At 42.8% G+C, this 21,995-nt stretch overlaps 1 protein-coding gene across 2 annotated transcripts in view; it reads right to left on the bottom strand.

Annotated features, from left to right (window-relative positions):
- LRRC4B (leucine rich repeat containing 4B) overlaps window positions 1-18,197 on the bottom strand; it is a 220,551-nt gene extending 202,354 nt beyond the window's left edge. For both annotated transcript variants that reach the window (XM_073570020.1, XM_073570023.1), the window contains exons 1-2: window positions 18,046-18,197; window positions 17,489-17,607 (exon numbers count right to left, since the gene is read on the bottom strand). The gene's annotated coding sequence lies outside the window, so the exon portion shown is untranslated. The remainder of the gene's footprint in view (window positions 1-17,488; window positions 17,608-18,045) is intronic.
- Between the last annotated feature and the right edge of the window lie 3,798 nt (window positions 18,198-21,995).

Raw genomic sequence — 21,995 nt, 5'->3', positions numbered from 1 at the left:
CACACAGTGACAGTGATGTATGTGTTATCTCTGGACATATCAGGGGTCTGTACCCAGTGACAGTGATGTATCTGTGATCTCTGTATATATCAGAGTTCTGTGCACAGTGCTAGTGATGTTTCTGTGATTTCTGTACACACCAGAGGTCTGTACACAGTGATAGTGATGTAACTGTGATCTCTGTACACATCAGAAGTCTGTACACAGTGATAGTGATGTAACTGTGATCTCTGTACGCATCAGAGGTCTGTACACAGTGACAGTGATGCATGTTTTATCTCTGCAGACATCAGATGTCTGCACACAGTGATAATGATGTATCTGTGATCTCTGTACACATCAGAGGTCTGTACACAGTGATAGTGATGTATCTGTGATCTTAGTACACATCAGAGGTCTGTACACAGTGATAGTGATGTAACTGTGATCTCTGTACATATCAAAGGTCTGTACATAGTGACAATGTTGTCAAAGGTGTGTACACAGTGACAGTGATATATGTCTTATCTCTGCACATATCAGAGGTCTGTACCCAGTGACAGCTATGTATCTGTGATCTCTGTATATATCAGAGTTCTGTACCCAATGCTAGTGATTTTTCTGTGATCTCTGTACACGCCAGAGGTCTGTACCCAGTGACAGTGATGTAACTGTGATCTCTGTACGCATCAGAGGTCTGTACACAGTGATATTGATTTTACTGTGATCTTTGCACACATCTGTAATCTGTACACAGTGATAGTGATGTATGTTTTATCTCTGTACACATCAGAGGTCTGTACACAGTGATAATGATGTAACTATGATCTCTGTACAAATCAGAGGTCTGTACACAGTGAAGGTGATATAACTGTGATCTCAGTCCACATCAGAGGTCTGCACACAGTGATAGTGATGTATCTGTGATCTTTGTAAAATATTCAGGACTGAGAGTCCTCAGTAGTTGATACCTTTTAATGGCTAACTGAAAAGATGGTAACACATTGCAAGCTTTCGAGACTACTCAGGTCTCTTCATCAGGCTAGACTAATACAAAATCTGAAGTTACATTAAAAGGAATCAACTACTGAGGACTCTCAATCCTGAATATTTTTCTATCTACTGGCTAACACGGTACAAAGATATACATCTTTCCTGTATCAAAATGTGATCTTTGTATGCATCAGAGTTGTGTACACAGTGATAGTGATGTAACTGTGATCTCTGCACACATCAGAGTTCTGTACACAGTAATAGTGATGTATCTGTGATCTCTGTAGACATCAGAGGTCTGTACACAGTGATAGTGATGTGTCTGTGATCTCTGCACACATCAGAGGTCTGTACACAGTGATAGTGATGCATCTGTGATCTCTATACACATCAGAGTTGTGTACACAGTGATAATGATAAAACACAAAAATTGAGCTTGGTTTGAGTTGGTACACATGCAGCATATAAATGCATGTTCTCATGGCCAAAAAGCATACAAAACCTACAAAAGACAAAATGAAAAAAACCCTGCTGTAATTAAATAAGTAAAAAGCAAAAGTGCATTTAAATCATACAGAGTTCTTAGTAATACTGTATTTGATCAAAGATAGCATAAAAGCCGTCCCACCATCGACAAGGTGACTCTGTGGTCGAGGCGGTCCTACACTGTCTAATATTAAAACCCTTATGATGTGTCAAAGTTGACGTCCTTGTCTGCCCTTATTCACACAAACGTCAACTTTGACAAATTTTTCATTTTGTCTTTTGTAGGTTTTACAGTGATAATGATGTATCTGTGATCTCTGTATACATCAGAGGTCTGTATACAGAGATAATGATGTATCGGTGATCGCTAAGCACATCACGGGTCTGTACACAGTGATAACGATGTAACTGTGATCTCTGTACATATCAAATGTCTGTACATAGTGATAATGATGTATCTTTGAACTGTGCACACATCAAAGGTGTATACACAGTGATAGTGATGTATGTTCTATCTCTGTACACATAAGTGGTCTGTACACAGTGATAGTGATGTATGTTCTATCTCTGTACGCATCAGTGGTCTGTACACAGTGATAGTGACGTAACTGTGATCTCTGGACACATCAGAGGTCTGCACACAGTGACAGCGATGTAACTATGATCTCTGTATAGATCACAGGTCTGTACACAGTGATACTGATGTATCTGATCTCTGCACACATCAGCGGTCTGTACACAGTGATGGTGCAGAGGTCTGTATACTGTGATAATGATGTAACTGCGATCTTTGTACGCATCAGTGGTCTGTACACAGTGATAGTGATGTGTCTTTGAACTGTGCACACATCAAAGGTGTGTACACAGTGATAGTGAAGTATGTTCTATCTCTGTACACAGTGTTAAGGGGATTTACACTAAGCGATATCGCTAGCAATATCGCTAAAACGTCACTGGTTTTGTGACGTTATAGCGATATTGCTAGCGATATCGCTATGTGTGATACTTACCAGCGACCGGCTCCCCCGCTGTCCATCGCTGATCGCGCGAGAATGTCCGGCTCCATTTCTCGTCGGGCGCTTCCTGCTGAGACTTCCTGCTGTGTGAGACGAGCGACGCGTGGAGGCGGGCGGGAGGACGCAGGATCGCTGTGTGTGAATGGTAAGTATCGTGCGCTGCGTCGCTGCTGAATCGCTGTGAGATCTTTCTGTATGAAAGCTCACTAGCGATCATTTAGCGATGCACCAGCGATCCTGACCGGGTCGGATCGCTGGTCGGATCGCTGGTGCATCGCTAAATGTAAAAGGGCCTATAGTGATGTAACTGTCATCTCTGGACACATCAGAGGTCTGCACACGGTGATAGTGATGTAACTATGATCTCTACATATCAAATGTCTGTAAATAGTGATAATGATGTATCTTTGAACTGTGCACACATCAAAGGTGTATACACACTGATAGTGATGTATGTTCTATCTCTGTACACATTGATAATGATGTAACTGCGATCTTTGTACGCATCAGTGGTCTGTACACAGTGATAGTGATGTAACTGTGATCTCTGGACACATCAGAGGTCTGTACACAGTGACAGCGATGTAACTATGATCTCTGTATAGATCAGAGGTCTGTACACAGTGGTACTGATGTATCTGATCTCTGCACACATCAGCGGTCTGTACACAGTGATGGTGCAGAGGTCTGTATACTGTGATAGTGATGTAACTGCGATCTCTGTATAGATCAGAGGTCTGTACACAGTGGTACTGATGTATCTGATCTCTGCACACATCAGCGGTCTGTACACAGTGATGGTGCAGAGGTCTGTATACTGTGATAGTGATGTAACTGCGATCTCTGTACACATCGGACGTTTGTACACAGTGATACACAGACAGCTTTCACAGACACAGCAATGTTATTGTGATGTCTATCTGAATTTAGAGGTTTTAAAAGTAATTGTGATGTGAAAGTGACCATAATGTCCTGCCTACTGACAGGTTCAGCTTGCAGTCTAATGTGTATGGTCGCCTCTGACAGATGAAGGTGGAGTGGAGAAGTTTCTAACATGTAAGAATTTTATCTACCGACTCTTTTGTTCTCTGGGAGATAAGTCATCCTAAGAGATGTCTTGCAGTGGCTCGCTTGTGGTACACCCGACAGAACAAGAGCTCCAGAGAATGGGGTAGTCATGTGGGTTAGCTGCCATTATTCAGCCCAGTGGCGTTCTGCCAATGGTTGCAGGCCACGCTTCTACTATGATGCCGGTGAGCCTGGAGGGGCCAATGTCAACACCCGCAGCGAGCCCCTGTCCAATCATCAGCGCCCACACTCACACAAGGCTTCCCCCCCCTAGACCATGAGAGCCCGCACTCGCACCCCTCTTCGTCCCTCAGCACCTGCACTGCTCGCAATGATGATGGAGGAGGAAACCTCAGGAGACTCTTCCTCGGCATCTGACGTGTCAGAGCAGCAGGCGCTATGACGTCATTACAGCGTGCCTACTGTTCTGAGATGTGTGGCGCTGCACACCACGCGCTCAGCAGACTGGAACTCGGGGGGAACAAGGAGAGGTAAATATTCTTTTGTTTTTTTTTTTTAAATCAGTGACTAGTGGCTATAATAGCATATGGAGGACCATGAGGGTAGCATTATACTGTATGGAGGACTATGGAGAGTGCATTATATACTATGGAGGACCATGGTGAGTGCATTATATTCTGTGGAGGACCATTAGGAGTGCATTATATTCTATGGAGGACCATGGTGAGTACATTATATTCTATGGAGGACAATGGTGAGTGCATTATATTCTATGGAGGACCATGGTGAATGCATTATATTCTGTGGAGGACCATGGTGAGTGCATTATATACTATGGAGGACCATGGTGAATGCATTATATTCTATGAAGGACCATGGTGAGTGCATTATATACTATGGAGGACCATGAAGAGAGCATTACATTTTATGGAGGACCATGGTGAGTGCATTATATTCAATAGAGGACCATTAGGAGTGCATTATATTCTATGGAGGACCATGGTGAATGCATTATATTCTATGGAGGACCATGGTGAGTGCATTATATTCTGTGGAGGACCATTAGGAGTGCATTATATTCTATGGAGGACCATGGTGAATGCATTATATTCTATGGAGGACCATTAGGAGTGCATTATATTCTATGGAGGACCATGGTGAGTACATTATATTCTATGGAGGACCATGGTGAGTGCATTATATTCTATGGAGGACCATGGTGAATGCATTATATTCTGTGGAGGACCATGGTGAGTGCATTATATACTATGGAGGACCATGGTGAATGCATTATATTCTATGGAGGACCATGGTGAGTGCATTATATACTATGGAGGACCATGAAGAGAGCATTACATTTTATGGAGGACCATGGTGAGTGCATTATATTCAATAGAGGACCATTAGGAGTGCATTATATTCTATGGAGGACCATGGTGAATGCATTATATTCTATGGAGGACCATGGTGAGTGCATTATATTAAATAGAGGACGATGATGAATGCATTATATTCTATGGAGGACCATGGTGAATGCATTATTCTATGCAGGAACATAGTGAGTGCATTATATTCTGTGGAGGACCATGGTGAGTGCATTATATTCAATAGAGGACCATTAGGAGTGCATTATATTCTATGGAGGACCATGGTGAATGCATTATATTCTATGGAGGACCATGGTGAGTGCATTATATTCTGTGGAGGACCATGAGGAGAGCATTACATTTTATGGAGGACCATGGTGAGTGCATTATATTAAATAGAGGACGATGATGAATGCATTATATTCTATGGAGGACCATGGTGAATGCATTATTCTATGCAGGAACATAGTGAGTGCATTATATTCTGTGGAGGACCATGGTGAGTGCATTATATACTATGGAGGACCATGAGGAGAGCATTACATTTTATGGAGGACCATGGTGAGTGCATTATAATCAATAGAGGACCAATAGGAGTGCATTATATTCTATGGAGGACCATGGTGAGTACATTATATTCTATGAAGGACCATGATGAGTGCATTATATTCTATGGAGGACCATGAGGAGTGCATTATATTCTATGCAGGACCATGAGGCGTGCAGTGCATTATATTCTATGCAGGACCATGAGGAGTGCATTGTATTCTATGGAGGACCATGGGGAGTGCATTATACTGTATAGAGGACAATAGGGAATGTATTATAATTTATGGAGGACCACAGTGAGTCCATTATATTCTATGCAGGAACATGGTGAGTGCATTATATTCTGTAGAGGAACATAGGGAGTGCATTATATTCTGTAGAGGAACATAGGGAGTGCATTATATTCTGTAGAGGAACATATGGAGTGCATTATATTTTATGGAGGACCACAGTTACTCCACTATATTCTATGGAGAAACACGGTGAGGGCATTATATTCTATGGAGGACCATGGTGAGTGCATTATATTCTATGGAGGACCATTAGGAGTGCATTATATTTCATGGAGGACCATGGTGAGTGCATTACATTCTATGGAGGACCATGACGAGTGCATTATATTTTATGCAGGACCACAGTGAGTGCATTATATTCTATAGAAGACCAGTGACTAGTGGCTATAATAGCATATGGAGGACCATGAGGGTAGCATTATACTGTATGGAGGACTATGGAGAGTGCATTATATACTATGGAGGACCATGGTGAGTGCATTATATTCTGTGGAGGACCATTAGGAGTGCATTATATTCTATGGAGGACCATGGTGAGTACATTATATTCTATGGAGGACAATGGTGAGTGCATTATATTCTATGGAGGACCATGGTGAATGCATTATATTCTGTGGAGGACCATGGTGAGTGCATTATATACTATGGAGGACCATGGTGAATGCATTATATTCTATGAAGGACCATGGTGAGTGCATTATATACTATGGAGGACCATGAAGAGAGCATTACATTTTATGGAGGACCATGGTGAGTGCATTATATTCAATAGAGGACCATTAGGAGTGCATTATATTCTATGGAGGACCATGGTGAATGCATTATATTCTATGGAGGACCATGGTGAGTGCATTATATTCTCTGGAGGACCATTAGGAGTGCATTATATTCTATGGAGGACCATGGTGAATGCATTATATTCTATGGAGGACCATTAGGAGTGCATTATATTCTATGGAGGACCATGGTGAGTACATTATATTCTATGGAGGACCATGGTGAGTGCATTATATTCTATGGAGGACCATGGTGAATGCATTATATTCTGTGGAGGACCATGGTGAGTGCATTATATACTATGGAGGACCATGGTGAATGCATTATATTCTATGGAGGACCATGGTGAGTGCATTATATACTATGGAGGACCATGAAGAGAGCATTACATTTTATGGAGGACCATGGTGAGTGCATTATATTCAATAGAGGACCATTAGGAGTGCATTATATTCTATGGAGGACCATGGTGAATGCATTATATTCTATGGAGGACCATGGTGAGTGCATTATATTAAATAGAGGACGATGATGAATGCATTATATTCTATGGAGGACCATGGTGAATGCATTATTCTATGCAGGAACATAGTGAGTGCATTATATTCTGTGGAGGACCATGGTGAGTGCATTATATTCAATAGAGGACCATTAGGAGTGCATTATATTCTATGGAGGACCATGGTGAATGCATTATATTCTATGGAGGACCATGGTGAGTGCATTATATTCTGTGGAGGACCATGAGGAGAGCATTACATTTTATGGAGGACCATGGTGAGTGCATTATATTAAATAGAGGACGATGATGAATGCATTATATTCTATGGAGGACCATGGTGAATGCATTATTCTATGCAGGAACATAGTGAGTGCATTATATTCTGTGGAGGACCATGGTGAGTGCATTATATACTATGGAGGACCATGAGGAGAGCATTACATTTTATGGAGGACCATGGTGAGTGCATTATAATCAATAGAGGACCAATAGGAGTGCATTATATTCTATGGAGGACCATGGTGAGTACATTATATTCTATGAAGGACCATGATGAGTGCATTATATTCTATGGAGGACCATGAGGAGTGCATTATATTCTATGCAGGACCATGAGGCGTGCAGTGCATTATATTCTATGCAGGACCATGAGGAGTGCATTGTATTCTATGGAGGACCATGGGGAGTGCATTATACTGTATAGAGGACAATAGGGAGTGTATTATAATTTATGGAGGACCACAGTGAGTCCATTATATTCTATGCAGGAACATGGTGAGTGCATTATATTCTGTAGAGGAACATAGGGAGTGCATTATATTCTGTAGAGGAACATAGGGAGTGCATTATATTCTGTAGAGGAACATATGGAGTGCATTATATTTTATGGAGGACCACAGTTACTCCACTATATTCTATGGAGAAACACGGTGAGGGCATTATATTCTATGGAGGACCATGGTGAGTGCATTATATTCTATGGAGGACCATTAGGAGTGCATTATATTTCATGGAGGACCATGGTGAGTGCATTACATTCTATGGAGGACCATGACGAGTGCATTATATTTTATGCAGGACCACAGTGAGTGCATTATATTCTATAGAAGACCATGGTGAGTGCATTATATACTATGGAGGACCATGAGGAGTGCATTATATTCTATGGAAGACCATGAGGAGTGCATTATATTCTATGGAAGACCATGAGGAGTGCATTATATTTTATTGAGGACCACAGTGAGTCCATTATATTCTATGCAGGAACATAGTGAGTGCATTATATTCTGTGGAGGACCATGGTGAGTGCATTATATTCTATGGCAGATCATGAGGAGTGCAATACATTCTATGGAGGACCATGAGGAGTGCATTATATTCTATGGAGGACCATGGTGAGTACATTATATTCTATGGAGGACCATGGTGAGTGCATTATATTCTATGGAGGATTATGAAGAGTGCATTATATTCTATGAAGGACCATGATGAGTGCATTATATTCTATGGAGGACCATGAGGAGTGCATTATATTCTATGCAGGACCATGAGGAGTGCATTGTATTCTATGGAGGACCATGGGGAGTGCATTATATTCCATGTAGGACCATGGTGAGTGCATTATATTCTATGGAGGACCATGGTGAGTGCATTATATTAAATAGAGGACGATGATGAATGCATTATATTCTATGGAGGACCATGGTGAATGCATTATTCTATGCAGGAACATAGTGAGTGCATTATATTCTGTGGAGGACCATGGTGAGTGCATTATATTCAATAGAGGACCATTAGGAGTGCATTATATTCTATGGAGGACCATGGTGAATGCATTATATTCTATGGAGGACCATGGTGAGTGCATTATATTCTGTGGAGGACCATGAGGAGAGCATTACATTTTATGGAGGACCATGGTGAGTGCATTATATTAAATAGAGGACGATGATGAATGCATTATATTCTATGGAGGACCATGGTGAATGCATTATTCTATGCAGGAACATAGTGAGTGCATTATATTCTGTGGAGGACCATGGTGAGTGCATTATATACTATGGAGGACCATGAGGAGAGCATTACATTTTATGGAGGACCATGGTGAGTGCATTATAATCAATAGAGGACCAATAGGAGTGCATTATATTCTATGGAGGACCATGGTGAGTACATTATATTCTATGAAGGACCATGATGAGTGCATTATATTCTATGGAGGACCATGAGGAGTGCATTATATTCTATGCAGGACCATGAGGCGTGCAGTGCATTATATTCTATGCAGGACCATGAGGAGTGCATTGTATTCTATGGAGGACCATGGGGAGTGCATTATACTGTATAGAGGACAATAGGGAGTGTATTATAATTTATGGAGGACCACAGTGAGTCCATTATATTCTATGCAGGAACATGGTGAGTGCATTATATTCTGTAGAGGAACATAGGGAGTGCATTATATTCTGTAGAGGAACATAGGGAGTGCATTATATTCTGTAGAGGAACATATGGAGTGCATTATATTTTATGGAGGACCACAGTTACTCCACTATATTCTATGGAGAAACACGGTGAGGGCATTATATTCTATGGAGGACCATGGTGAGTGCATTATATTCTATGGAGGACCATTAGGAGTGCATTATATTTCATGGAGGACCATGGTGAGTGCATTACATTCTATGGAGGACCATGACGAGTGCATTATATTTTATGCAGGACCACAGTGAGTGCATTATATTCTATAGAAGACCATGGTGAGTGCATTATATACTATGGAGGACCATGAGGAGTGCATTATATTCTATGGAAGACCATGAGGAGTGCATTATATTCTATGGAAGACCATGAGGAGTGCATTATATTTTATTGAGGACCACAGTGAGTCCATTATATTCTATGCAGGAACATAGTGAGTGCATTATATTCTGTGGAGGACCATGGTGAGTGCATTATATTCTATGGCAGATCATGAGGAGTGCAATACATTCTATGGAGGACCATGAGGAGTGCATTATATTCTATGGAGGACCATGGTGAGTACATTATATTCTATGGAGGACCATGGTGAGTGCATTATATTCTATGGAGGATTATGAAGAGTGCATTATATTCTATGAAGGACCATGATGAGTGCATTATATTCTATGGAGGACCATGAGGAGTGCATTATATTCTATGCAGGACCATGAGGAGTGCATTGTATTCTATGGAGGACCATGGGGAGTGCATTATATTCCATGTAGGACCATGGTGAGTGCATTATATTCTATGGAGGACCATGAATAGTGCATTATGTTCTAAGGCGGACCATGGTGAACGCATTATACTGTATAGAGGACCATTGGGAGTGTATTATATTGTACAGAGGACCATAGGGGTGCATTATACAGTATGGAGGACCATTGGGGGTGCATTATACAGTATGGAGGACCATTGGGGGTGCATTATACAGTATGGAGGACCATTGGGGGTGTACTATATTGTAGGTTGGATCATGGGTGTGCATTATAATGTATGGATGACCATGGGGGTCTATTATATTGTATGGAAGACCATGGGGGCTGCATTATACTGTATAGAGGACAATAGGGAGTGTATTATAATTTATGGAGGACCACAGTGAGTCCACTATATTCTATGCAGAAACATGGCGAGGGCATTATATTCTATGGCAGACCATGAGGAGTGCAATACATTCTATGGAGGACCATAAGGCGTGCAATATATTCTATGGAGGACCACAAGGAGTGCATTATATTTCATGGAGGACCATGGTGAGTGCATTATATTCCATGTAGGCCAATGAGGAGTGCATTATATTCTATGGAGGACTATGAGGAGTGCTTTGTATTCTATGGAGGACCATGTGGAGTGCATTATATTCCATGTAGGACCATGGTGAGTGCATTATATACTATGGAGGACCATTAGGAGTGCATTATATTCTATGGAGGACCATGGTGAGTGCATTATATTCTATGGAGTACCATGGTGAGTGCATTATATACTATGGAGGACCATGGTGAGTGCATTATGTTCTATGGCGGACCATGAGGATTGTATTATATTCTATGGAGGACCATGAGGAGTGCATTTTATTTGATGGAGGATCATGAGCAGTGTAATATATTCTATGGAGGACCATGAGGAGTGCATTATATTCCATGTAAGACCATGAGGAGTGCATTATATTCTATGCAAGACCATGAGGAGTGCATTATATTCTATGGTGGACCATGAGGAGTGCATTATATTCTATGCAGGAACATGGTGAGTGCATTATATTCTATGCAGGACCATGAGGACTGCATTATATTCTATGGAGGACCATGGTGAGTGCATTATACTGTATAGAGGACCATTGGGAGTGTATTATATTGTACAGAGGACCATAGGGGTGTATTATACAGTATGGAGGACCATTGGGGGTGTATTATATTGTATGGTGGATTATGGTTGTGCATTATACTGTATGGATGACCATGGGGGTCTATTATATTGTATGGAAGACCATGGGGGCTGCATTATACTGTATAGAGGACAATAGGGAGTGTATTATAATTTATGGAGGACCACAGTGAGTCCATTATATTCTATGCAGGAACATGGTGAGTGCATTATATTCTGTAGAGGACCATAGGGAGTGCATTATATTTTATGTAGGACCACAGTTAGTCCACTATATTCTATGCAGAAACACGGTGAGGGCATTATATTCTATAGAAGACCATGGTGAGTGCATTATATACTATGGAGGACCATGAGGAGTGCAATATATTCTTTGGAGGACCATGAGGAGTGCATTATATTTTATTGAGGACCACAGTGAGACCATTATTTTCTGTGCAGGAACATAGTGAGTGCATTATATTCTGTGGCAGACCATGAGGAGTGCAATACATTCTATGGAGGACTATAAGGAGTGCAATATATTCTATGGAGGACCATGAGGAGTGCATTATATTTCATGCAGGACCATGGTGAGTGCATTATATTCCATGTAGGTGTTAGAGTATTAGAGTGTTAGCGACTACTGGAGTAGACCCTCTGGGTCGCGGCACCAACCCTCCCAGGGCGAGCTAACCTAGTGAGGACCACCCCCTATACAGGGAGTGTCAGGAGCAAGCCCCAATGGATACGATACCACGACTGCTGGCACCAGGCGGCCTGCTCACAGGAGATACGAGACTGTGTGACTGGAGGGTGCAGGATACTAGGGAACACAGGAGAATACACGGGAGTGCGCTGAATACAGGATAGTGCAAGACGGGTACACATGGGCACATAAGGCGTGTAGCGAGTAACACATCCGGAGGTAGACAAAGCAGGACGCGTGCAAGGAGCACGACAGGGTACAGAATGAGGCAGAATTCGTGCAGGAGGTGTAACAGAACACAGGAATAGAGTGAATGCCAGGAGGCACGACTGAGCAAGAAACAAGGGACAGGATACGAGAGGATGTGCCAGGAGGCACAACTGAGCATGAAGCAACAAGGGTTCAGAGCAAGTGCTAGGAGCACCACAGAATAGCAGACATAGCAGAGGACCTGAGAACAGCGCACAGCCAGACTGGGACACAGCTGACCCAGCCAGGAAGCTTAACAATAATCAGGCACCTCCCCTAGGGGGAAGTCGTCTGATATAGCACATGAGTACTGCTGGTTCCGGGTCAGGACCTAGCCAGAAAGCACATGACCACTACAGGTTCCGGGTCAGATCCTCCATTACCATAGAGAGGACCGAGCCCTATACAGCACAGACAGGAGCGCGCAAGTGCAAACGTGACCTGGAGGAGGAGACCCGGGGACGAGAGCTGCGCGTGCACACCCGACGGGGACCCCCGAGGGACCGCCGTACCGGAGGGAGGGACGTCGGGGCCGAAGCCCCCTCCTCCTGGTGAGCGCGGCATAACAGTAGGACCATGAGGAGTGCATTATATTCTGTGGAGGACCATTTGGAGTGCATTATATTCCATGTAGGACCATGGTAAGTGCATTATATTCTATGGAGGGCCATGGTGAGTGCATTATATTCTATGGAGGACCATGTGGAGTGCATTATATTCCATGTAGGACCATGGTAAGTGCATTATATACTATGGAGGACCATTAGGAGTGCATTATATTCTATGGAGGACCATGGTGAGTGCATTATATTATATGGAGGACCATGGTGAGTGCATTATATACTATGGAGGACCATTAGGAGTGCATTATATTCTATGGAGGACCATGAGGAGTGCATTATATTCTATGGAGGACCATGTGGAGTGCATTATATTCCATGGAGGACCATGGTAAGTGCATTATATACTATGGCGGACCATGGTGAGTGCATTATATTCTATGGAGGACCATGGTGAGTGCATTATATTCTATGGAGGACCATGGTGAGTGCATTATATACTATGGAGGACCATTAGGAGTGCATTATATTCTATGGAGGACCATGGTGAGTGCATTATGTTCTATGGCGGACCATGAGTGGAGGACTATGAGGAGTGCATTATATTCTATGGAGGACCATGAGGAGTGCATTATATTCTATGGAGGACCATGGTGAGTGCATTATATTCTATGGCGGGCCATAGTGAGTGCATTAAAATTTATGGCGGACCATGGTGAGCGCATTATACTTTATGGAGGACCATTGGGGGTGTATTGTATTGTACAGAGGACCATGGTGGTGCATTATACAGTATGGAGGACCATTGGGGGTGTATTATATTGTATGGTGGATTATGGGGGTGCATTATACTGTATGGAGGACAATGGGAGTGTATTATATTGTATGGAGGACCATGGTGGCTGCATTATACTGTATGGAGGACCATGGGGAGTGCATTATATTTTATGGAGGACCACAGTGAGTCCATTATATTCTATGCAGGAACATGGTGAGTGCATTATATTCTATGCAGGACCCTGAGGAGTGCATTATATTCTATGGCGGACCCTGAGGAGTGCATTATATTCTATGGCGGACCATGAGGAATGCATTATATTCTATGGAGGACCATGAGGAGTGCATTATATTTCATGGAGGACCGTGGTGAGTGCATTATATTCTATGGAGGACCATAAGGAGTGCATTATATTTCATGGAGGACCAAGGTGAGTGCATTATATTCCATGTAGGACCATGAGGAGTACATTATATTCTGTGGAGGACCATGAGGAGTGCATTGTATTCTATGGAGGACCATGTGGAGTGCATTATTTTCCATATAGGACCATGGTAAGTGCATTATATTCTATGGAGGACTATTAGGAGTGCATCATATTCTATGGAGGACCATGGTGAGTGCATTATATACTATGGAGGACCATTAGGAGTGCATTATATTCTATGGAGGACCATGGTGAGTGCATTATGTTCTATGGCGGACCATTAGGAGTGTATTATATTCTATGGAGGACCATGAGGAGTGCATTATATTCTATGGAGGATCATGAGGAGTGTAATATATTCTATGGAGGATTATGAGGAGTGCATTATATACTATGGAGGACCATTAGGAGTGCATTATATTCTATGGAGGACCATGGTGAGTGCATTATGTTCTATGGCGGACCATGAGGAGTGCATTATATTCTATGGAGGACCATGATGAGTGCATTATATTCTATGGAGGACCATGGTGAGTGCATTATATTCTATGGCGGACCATAGTGAGTGCATTATACTTTATGGAGGACCATTGGGGGTGTATTGTATTGTACAGAGGACCATGGTGGTGCATTATACAGTATGGAGGACCATTGGGGATGTATTATATTGTATGGTGGATTATGGGGGTGCATTATACTGTATGGAGGACCATGGGAGTGTATTATATTGTATGGAGGACCATGGTGGCTGCATTATACTGTATGGAGGACCATAGGGAGTGCATTATATTTTATGGAGGACCACAGTGAGTCCATTATATTCTATGCAGGAACATGGTGAGTGCATTATATTCTATGCAGGACTCTGAGGAGTGCATTATATTCTATTGAGGACCATGAGGAGTGCATTATATTCTATGGCGGACCATGAGGAATGCATTATATTCTATGGAGGACCATGAGGAGTGCATTATATTTTATGGAAGACCATGGTGTGCATTATATTATATGGCGGACCATGGTGATTGCATTATACTCTATGGCTGACCATTGGGGGTGTATTGTATTGTACAGAGGATCATGGTGGTGCATTATACAGTATGGAGGACCATTGGGGATGTATTATATTGTATGGTGGATTATGGGGGTGCATTATACTGTATGGAGGACCATGGGAGTGTATTATATTGTATGGAGGACCATGGTGGCTGCATTATACTGAATGGAGGACCATAGGGAGTGCATTATATTTTATGGAGGACCACAGTGAGTCCATTATATTCTATGCAGGAACATGGTGAGTGCATTATATTCTATGCAGGACTCTGAGGAGTGCATTATATTCTATTGAGGACCATGAGGAGTGCATTATATTCTATGGCGGACCATGAGGAATGCATTATATTCTATGGAGGACCATGAGGAGTGCATTATATTTTATGGAAGACCATGGTGTGCATTATATTCTATGGCGGACCATGGTGATTGCATTATACTCTATGGCTGACCATGGTGAGGTCTTATACTGTATGGAGGACCATGGGGGGTGTATTATATTGTATAGAGGACCATGGGGCTGCATTATATTATATGGAGGGCCATGGGAAGTGCATTATATTCTATGGAGGACCATGGGGGGTGTATTATATTATATGGATGACCATGTTGAGTTCATTGCACTATATGGAGGACCATAGGGGTGTATTATATTGTATGGAGGACCATGGGTGGTGCATTATATTGTATGGAGGACCATGGTAGGTGCATTATATTGTTTGGAGGACCTTGGGGAGTGTATTATTTTGTATGGAGGACCATGGGGGGTGCATTATATTGTATTGAGAACCATGGAGAGAGCATTATATTCTATGGAGGATTACGGGGAGTGCATGTTATATGGAGGATTATGGGGGTTTCTTATACCATATGGAGGATTATGGGGCATGTTATACTATATGGAAGATACTATATGGGGGCACCTTATACTATATAGAGGACTATGGGGCCTCATTATACTATGTGGAAAGATATGTGGGCCATTATATTTGGAGGGCTATGTGGTGGACCATTATACGGTATGGAAGCATTAGACCGTGTGGCGCCATTATACTGTATGTATGCCCATTATACTGCATGGAAGGCTATTTTGGGGTCACAGTTGGGGGATCATACTGTGTTCTGAGTTGAGATCACTATACTTTGCTGGGGGAGTTGAGTTGGGGTACAGTAGGGTCATTATACTGTGTGTATAGAGGCTAATGTGGAGGAATTCACCATGGGGGTATCATGCTGTGTTTGCGGGGGGGGGACATTTTTGTTAGCATCATACCTTATGGGGGCAATGAAAGAGAAATCTTGTACTTCAGCTGGAGGAAAATTACTATGTAAAGGCTGAAAAGTTGTGAGATAAGCTCTTCTGTGAACCCGACAATTCTTTTTTTTTTCGGGGAGAGGGCCGAGGTAGGACTTCTGCTATGGGGTCCCCATGATTTCTATGTATGCTCCTGGTTCAGCCAGCAGTATGGGGTTTAGTGTGATTCTTTACTGTGACACAGGCCTTTCATTTTCTGAATGTGACATCTTGAACTGACTTAAACCTGATCTTTATCTAAGGGCATCTGTAATGGAAGTGAGAAATGATAACGAACATTTCCCTGTGATCTTCATATCAGGATTTCAGGACTGTAACAATCTGATATCAGGGATTTTATTCTCATTCCTTATATTGTCAATGATCATCTTCGTCCCGCACAGGATCAGTTTGTGGATTGAGACTTGTTTTTGGTGACTGCATTTGGGTTGGTAGGTGACTGCTCCTTTTACACATCATTGCACCAGAAGACACATTACAATACCACAATAATGTCAAGGGCTGAAGTCCAGTAGATCATTGGTCGTCAGTGGGATGGTGAGGCCTACAGCTTCACGGTGATCAGTGTATTATCATAAAGTAGAACTATGCACCTCGTACCTGTGTTGGCCCAACATCTGAAGATCATGGTCACACACAGGTACAGCAATAGACAAATTATGCCGTCTATGGAGGGTCCCTGACAGGAGGACAAGGCCTCTGTCTTACATCACAAAAAGTACCTCAACCTCCTGAAACCTGATCGCTGACAGCGCTTGTGTCTCCGTTGTGATTCTCTTGCTGTGTGAAACGGCCACATACAGAGGCCTAGAGCAACGAGCAGGCGGCAATCTACACTCTTGTCTCCCACTCCCTGCACATTCATAGGGTATCGAGGGCACAACACACAATTAGCGCTTAGGAATATTGTATCTGATATAACATGACCTTTCCACCCCTCCGACATTTCACATCCAATATACATCTTGTCATAGTGGAAATGTCACCAAAATACAAGGAGGATACACTTACGGTGACATCGAAAATTTCAAGGCCTTCGGTCCATGGCAGAATCAGGTGAGCACCTCCTCTGCAACGGTGTATGGATCTCCAGGAGCTTGGCCGGATGCAGGTCAAAGGATGGCAGGAATCTGCAGACCAACAGACAGGAATAATCAGTGGCTTCGGCACCTCGAATTCAGCAGCTTTTCTGCTTTTAATTATAGCTCAGACACAAAGAGAGAAGCTCTGACTCAGAGGAGAGAACATTGCTAATTGGCACATGGTCTTCATGGCAGGCTATGGGTGCAGGCACTGCATCCGTCCTCTCCTGCGCTGCCATCCCTTGTGATGCTGCAGAGCATTTGTAAAGCTGGGATGGACATGGCCTGAATACTAATACATCATCAGCCAGTGAGACATTCATGTGAGATCCTGGGGAGCGGAGAGGACAGAGACAGGGAAAGAAAGAGGAGAGAGAAAGAGAGAGGGAGGGATGGAGGCTGCATGCAGGCAGAGGGATGCAGCCATGGAGGATACGGCCATCAGGGAATAGCTTGGAAGCCATGGCTGGATGGAGGCGAGCTTACCCTTCCCGTAACTGCAGCACATCCAGAACATGGAAGCCCCCAGAATGCAGATGTGGACATTGGTTCCTCCAGCCCCGGATTACATCTGCATTGTAATTAAGTGGCTAGTGGAGAAGTGTGTGTTCTTATGAGCATGTGCACATGTGTCAGCCGGAGGAGGAGGAACCCAGCACTGCCCAACATCCATCAAGGGTCGCCACCGGCAGGAGCGTACCACAGTATCACTCACTACTGGCACTAAGAGACTGACCAAGGATGCACTGTGAGATAAAACGGATGGATGGATAGATGAGTAGATAGATAATAGATAGATAGATGATAGATAGATAACAGATAGATGATAGATAATAGATGACAGATAGATAATAGATAGACAATATATATAATAGATGATAGATAACAGATATATAGATAATAGATGACAGATAGATAATATATACAATGGATAGATACATAATAGATAATAGATAGATAAGTAATAGATACTACAGTAGATAGATAATAGAAAGCAGATAGATATGGGATAGATAATATATAGATAATATATAGGTAAAAAATAGATAAATAATAGATAGATGATAGATAATATACTGTATAGATAATGGATGGATAATAGATAAATAGCAGATAGATAATATATAGAGCTCCAGCAAAAATTAAGAGACCACCAAATCAAAACCCTGTCATGGGCAGCCCATTCTCCAGACCTGAACCCCATTGAAAACCTCTGGAATGTAATCAAGAGGAAGATGGATAGTCACAAACCATCAAACAAAGAAGAACTGCTTTAATTTTTGCGCCACAAGCAGTGTGAAAGAATGGTGGAAAGCATGCCAAGACGCATGAAAACTGTTTTTAAAAATCATGGTTATTCCACAAAATATTGATTTCAGAACTCTTCCTGAGTTAAAAAAATTAGTATTGTTGTTTCTAAATGATTATGAACTTGTTTTCTTAGCATTATTTGAGGTCTGAAAGCACTGGTTTGTTTGCTTTTTTTAATTTTGACCCTTTCTCCTATCAAAAAAAAAACAAAAACAAAATTTATTGCTTGGAAATTCGGAGACATGTCAGAAGTTTATAGACTAAAAGAGCAATTTACATTTTACTCAAAAATATACCTATTAAGAGAAAAATCAGACAAATTGAACATTTGGAAGTGGTCTCTTAATTTTTGCCAAAGCTGTACATAATAAATAGACAATATAGATAAATAGATAGATAATAGAGAGATGATAGATAAATGACAGCTAAATAATAGATAGAGCCAACAAAAAACTGACTGGCACATCCAAACTAGTCTGAATAGGTGCATACCAGGAGCAGCTACCTCCATATACAATATACAAAAAAAGGTTGCACTCTATCATGCTAAAGCATGTCAATGTGAAATATATGAAATATGAATAGCAATACAGCTTTTGAATATTAGGAAGAAATGAATGAGACACTTTGCACAAAATTTGGTCAAATAATGTCTGCCCACCAACCAATGTCAAGGTGGTCCCATAAATCTGATGGGTCCCTATCCAATGTGAACACCTCTAATAGGCTGATGTCTGAATTCCTGGGTGAATGTGGACACCTCTGTCAGTAAAGCCTGCATTTGTGGGTAGATAGGAACCTGCTGTACTTAAAATCACCACATGATGAATGGTGAAGTGCTCGGTCAGTAAGCTAACATAGAAACAAAAAAAAAACTGACTGGCACTTCCAAACTAGTCTGAATAGGTGCATACTAGGAGCAGGGACCACCTTGACGTTGGTTGATGGGCATACATTATTTGGCAAAATTTTGTGCAAGGCGTCTCATTCAATGTTTCCTAATATTCTAATGCTGTATTGCTATTCATATTCATATATTTCACATTGACATGCTTTAGCACGATAGAGTGCAACCTTTCTTTGTATATAAATAATAGATAGATAATATATAAACAATAGATAGATAGATAATGGATCGATGATTGATAGATAATAGATAGATGATAGATAATAGATGATAGATAAATAATACATACCCTCCAATAGCTTCTATCCAATCGGGCTCATGTGCAGTCAACATCCGTGAGGGCTCCTAGATATCGCTAAGGAAACCTGGGAAGCCGAGGTCACACCACATCGAAGCATCATAGAATGCAGAAGACAATGGCAAAGGTGATGCTTTTCTCCTCCAAGCACAAGAAGCACATGCAAGGGTGTATAGCTGATCAGTGAGGCAAAGGCAGTTCCAGTGTGGGGACCGTGCTCTGGTGCTTTTTCTCACGGTCGAGGACAAGTTCCTGGCCAAATGGCAAGGCCCATACGATCTGGTGGGAAAACTGGGCAAAGTTAATTGCAAGGTCCACCAGCCAGGACGAAGGAAGCCTCAGCAAGTATGCACCATGTGAACTTGCTCAAGCTGTGGTGAGATGGGGAATTGCTGGAAGCTCCTTGCCTGTGTTTGTAGCTCTTTTTGTTTTGACCCAAAGTCAGATATGCCCAGCGGCATATCTAGGGGGGGGCAGCCGGGGCATTTGCCCCGGGCGCAGCCAGCAGGGGGGAGCAGTTAGGCCGCCTAATGCAGCAGTCCGCAGTGTCCTCCCTGGCAGCTGCGTTCTGCTGCCCCCCCGGCCTGGGAGTCGGCGGTTCTCTGTGTCAGCTATCAAGCTGACAGCCGGCGCAGAAAAGGAGCGCGTGCCGGCTCCCAGGGAACAATTGTACTGGCGTCTATACAGACGCCAGTACAATTGAAGCTCTGACCGTCGGGTCAGAGCGACGTCAGCAGCGTGATCAGGTCAAGTGATCACGCTGCTGACGTCACTCCCCGGCGCCCAGAGAGAACCCTGGTGGTAAGTGTGCTCCACTGTGGAGCTGAAGAACCACCGAAGATGGGAGATGAGGGGGAGTTAATGAGTGGAGATGGGGGGGATTTGTAGAGGGGATGGGGGTTAATGTGGGGGGGGGGATTTGTAGAGGGCATGGGGGTTAATGTGTGGGGATGGGGGTTAATGTGTGGGGGCGTTAATGAGTGGGAATAAGGGTTTATGTGTGAGGGGGTTAATGAGTGGGGATGGGGGTTAATGAGTGGGGATGGGGGTTAATGAGTGGGGATAAGGGTTAATGTGTGTGGGGGGTTAATGAATGGGGATGGGGGTTAATGAGTGGGGATGGGGGTTAATGAGTGGGGATAAGGGTTATTGTGTGTGGGGGTTAATGAATGGGGATGGGGTTAATGTGTGGGGGCGTTAATGAGTGGGGATGGGGGTTAATGTGTGTGGGGGTTACTGAGTGGTGATGGGAGTTAATAAGTGGGGATGGGGTTAATGTGTGGGGCCGGTATTTGGATTGGGGATGGAAGTTATTTAATGTGTGGGGGGATTTGGAGTGGTGATGGGGGTTAATGAGTGGGGATTGGGTTAATGTGTGTGGGGATTTGGAGTGGGGATGGGGGATTTAATGTGTGTGTGCGGATTTGGAGTGGGGATGGGGGTTATTTAATGTGTTTGATGGATTTGAATGTGTGTGGGGATTGGGGATGGGGGGATTTAATGTGTGGGGAGATTTGAGGACACAAAATGAAGAGTATGTATGAGGAAACAGTATGGGGGTTTGGTGCTGACACAGTATGATGGGTGCAGACAGTATGGGGAGCGAACGGGTTAATGTAAGTGGACACAGTATGGGGAGTGAGGGTGATGGGATGTGTGCAGACACAGTATGGGAAGTTGGGTATGTGTGAGCAGACAGTATAGAGAGTGAGGGGGAAATATATGAGGAGACAGTATGGTGAACAGAGGGGATGTTAGAGGAGACAGCATGAGGAGGGAGGGGAATAGTGTGAGGCGACAGTATATTGCAGATATTTGTATGTAGGGGCATTATAATGACACTTCTATCTTTAAGGGGATCGTGTGGAGATTTGCTGCAGAAGACCGGAGAAGATGGACGTCTACAGAGACAGCTGTGGA

Source organism: Dendrobates tinctorius, unplaced genomic scaffold (assembly GCF_039654945.1).
Source record: "Dendrobates tinctorius isolate UK_male_01 unplaced genomic scaffold, ASM3965494v1 ptg000028l, whole genome shotgun sequence".
Lineage (NCBI taxonomy): Eukaryota > Metazoa > Chordata > Amphibia > Anura > Dendrobatidae > Dendrobates > Dendrobates tinctorius.
The sequence above is the reverse complement of the archived record's forward strand: the minus strand, read 5'-3'. Positions and strand labels throughout refer to the sequence as shown.